We start from the raw sequence: 3,949 nt of genomic DNA, 5'->3' as shown, positions 1-3,949 counted from the left end.
CATCATTTTTTAGCTTAATTAGTACCAATAAGCAATATTATTATATTTACAAGTGGAAAAAATTTCTTAAAATTTGAAAAATTATAAAATTTTGGGAGTACTAAAAATGTGAAGAAGGGTATGAAGAATATAAGAATTCTTCATATTTTTCATACCCTCTACAATTGCATAGTGTTTTAATTTATTTTTTTTCAGAATAATTCCCATGATCACATGATATGAAGAATGTGATAAATACATGCTTAGTACCTTCATAACATTTTTCATACCGACTTTTAGTTTTTAATTTCTTGAAATTACAAATTTATTTTTGAAAATACCATCATTAGTAACTCAAAATAATATTTGTAATTTATTTTATTGTAATTATAATTTAAAAACCTTAAATTCAAAAAATATAGAATTTGGAGGGTATAAAAAATATGAGGACAATCTAATTATTTAATACATTTGTTTTACATATGATTATCAAGATATTGAATTTTAATGCAAATACTCATTTCATATTAAAATATTATTATATTCATTGTTACGTAAAATTAAAAATTTAATGTTAAAAATAAAACAATGTAATTATAATATGTGATGATTTTTTTTTTTTGTTAATAAATATGTTTTGCAAATTTTATATCAATTTTATTTTTATTTTTATTTTTATCCAATTCTATTTTTTTATCTCAATATTTATCTTTTATTTGTTTTATATAAACCCAAAATGGTTGAAAATGGATGGAGGAAAAGTGAAAAAGAAAAGAGATTGGAAGGTCACAACCGATACTTCCCTTAATCGGTCGAGTTGATTTTTCTTTTTGAATTTAAATTGGATGGCCAAAATGTAATATAGGGCATCCAATGGCTTAAAAGATTTTTGGTAGGGTACCGACGGAGGTACCGTAGGGAAGGTCATAATCAGTTCTTCCCTTAATCGGTCGGGTTGATTTTGCTTCTTGAATTTAAAATGAATGGTCAAGATGTAATTTAGGGCATCCAATGGCTTAAAAGATTTTTGGTGGGGTACCAACAGAGGTACCATAGGGAAGGTCATAATCGGTTCTTCCCTTAATTGATCGAGTTGATTTTTCTTCTTAAATTTAAAATGAATGGTCAAGATATAATTTAGGGCATCAAGGGCTTTGGTACGGTACCGATAGAGGTACTATAGAATTTTCCCTTCCCATGGTCATATCATTTGAGGGTGAATGGCAGTGCGACACTTCAAACTACTTCACCAAAACTTATCTATAGCTGACAGAAATTGGCTGGTCTTTCAAGCTTGATATGACACAATGGTCATGGTCAACAGGAATGGTAGCTGCCACACTTCACTTCACCTAATAATCAACTGTAGCAGACAGAAATTGACTTGTCATTCAACCTTGATAATGGCAGCTGCCACACTTCAAGCTACTTCACCCAAAACTTAACTGTAGCGGACAGAAATTGACTTGTCATTCAACCTTGATACCATATAATGGTCATGGTGAATGGCAGCTGCCACGCTTCAAGCTACTTCACCAAAACTCTTGGCTGGTCTTTCAAGCTTGATATGATACAATGGTCATGGTCAACAGGAATGGCAGCTACCACACTTCACTTCACTTCACCTAATAATCAACTGCATCGGACAGAAATTGGCTGGTCATTCAACCTTGATAATGGCAGCTGCCACACTTCAAGCTACTTCACCCGAAACTTAACTGTAGCGGACAGAAATTGACTTGTCATTCAACCTTGATACGATATGATGGTCATGGTAGGAATGGTAGCTGCCACACTTCAAGCTACTTCACCAAAACTTAACTGTGGCTCGTCTTTCAACCTGATACAAAATTTCAAAACTCTTTTTTTTTTTTTTAATAAAATCAAAGATAATTTTTTTTTTTAAAAAAAAAACCTTTCCACAAAAATCAAAGAAGGATAAAATCATTTTTTTAATAAATCTTTTTGAACAAAATAGAAAATACATCGTTTATGGTAAGTAAAAAAAAAAACGCAAAGAAAAAAGATTAAAACAATTTTGTAAAAAGTAATCTTCCAATTAATTTTTTTTTCCTACTTGGTTTTTAATATTTTTGTAAAGAAAATTGAAAACTTCATTTTTTCACAAAAATCAATTTGCTTACAAATAACTATATATATAAAAATTCATTTTTCTGTCTATTTGCAAAAATAATTTTTATTAAATAAAATTATAAAAATTCATTATTTTTCTAGTAAAGCAAGTAAAAATCATCTTTATTGTCAAATTGAATTTTCTTAATTATTTTGATAAAACATATGTAAATAACTTTCATGAAAATTAAATACAAATTAAATTAAATCAATTAAAAATAAATTAAAATTTTTATTAAGTGAACAAATTGAAATCATCAATTTAAAATTGTTTTTTAATACAAATAAATTCTTCAAATTATGTGGTAAATAATAAAATATTTTTTTCTAATTAACTTAATAAATCAATTTGCTTCTTTTTTATTTATTTATTTTATCTATTCTTATAATTTAATTTTTACTATAACTTGTACATAATTATTTGTACGTATCATTCCCGTATCCATGATTAATTAATTATTAATTATTATATTTCACTTCATTTGTTCTATAGAAACCATAACTATGTGGGAGAGGTGTTTATTATCATAGCTTCCTAATAAATAACCCAATTTTGGATAAAATGGTTTTTACAATTTTTTTATTTTTTTTGAGAAACATAAGAAGTTACATTAGAGTTTTATTTCTTATTTTATTTTTTATTTTAAAATAAACTAAAATAAATGAAAAAACCACATTTTTTAAAAATCAAATTTTCATAAATAAAAAACAATATTACCTTAGAGTGAAAAAATGCACCTCCTCAATTGGCTTGTTCAATAGGTGGGTAGAAAGAATAAAACAATGGTTGTGGAAATCACCCCAATATCTTTATACTATAAAAGCTAGAATGAAAGTATTGTTGTAACTTTTTTACTTTCCTTATTTTGTTTAAACCATTGATCTCCCATTACACCAAACTAATAAGAATGATATATATGTAATTTAATTGAGAACTAAGTGTAACCGTTTTCTCTACTATCTGAACAAGAGATGCACCACATAACGACACGTGGACCCTATTCACCCATTCTTCACTACACAAGGGTCATGCACAATATTACGTGTACAAACCCACATCCCATTGTACAACCCTCTTATTTAAGTTATTGAAATATTAAAATAATAAAGATAAAGGTGAATTACGATGATTTTGCTTCAAATTTTTATTTGATATTCGATTTTTATTATTTAATATTATTTTTAAATTTTAATTAATTATAATAATTTTAAAATTAAAATGTGTTATATATATATATATAAATTTACAACAAATTTTTTATTTAATATTGTTTAGTATTTTTTATTAGTGGTTACTAAGATTAATTAAAATTAGTTTATTTAATAAAAAATTTAGTTTCAAAAATATTTTTATTCTATATTTACATCTTCTATTATTTGATGTTACAATTATTTGATAATTTTATTTAATAATATTTTTTAATAAAAAATTAAATAAAATTATTTTTATTTCATATTAGATTTTTATGTTAATTCATTAATATTATTTATTAAACTTAATTAATATTTTGAAAATAATTAGGAGTTCAGTATCTAATAAAATAATATTTTTTTATTGGTTTGAATTCTAACGTAACTTTAAAGCTAAAACACCCGGCTATAAAATAGGTCTAAATAAATAATTTTGTTATTTAATTATAAATTATATTGTTCCAAATTCTTTTATAATTTTTTTTATAAAAAAGCTTATTTCTTTAAAATAAATTATTTTTTTTATAGTTTTTATTAAATAAATTTTAAAAATTAATTTAGTATTAAGTTATTAACTTTATTAAATAACTGTTCACTGCCTTGGAGTAAACCTAGCTATATTATATAATTTGGACCCTCTCTAGAG

The sequence above is a fragment of the Vitis vinifera genome, chromosome 12 (assembly GCF_030704535.1).
Source record: "Vitis vinifera cultivar Pinot Noir 40024 chromosome 12, ASM3070453v1".
Taxonomy (NCBI): Eukaryota; Viridiplantae; Streptophyta; class Magnoliopsida; order Vitales; family Vitaceae; genus Vitis; species Vitis vinifera.
The sequence above is the reverse complement of the archived record's forward strand: the minus strand, read 5'-3'. Positions refer to the sequence as shown.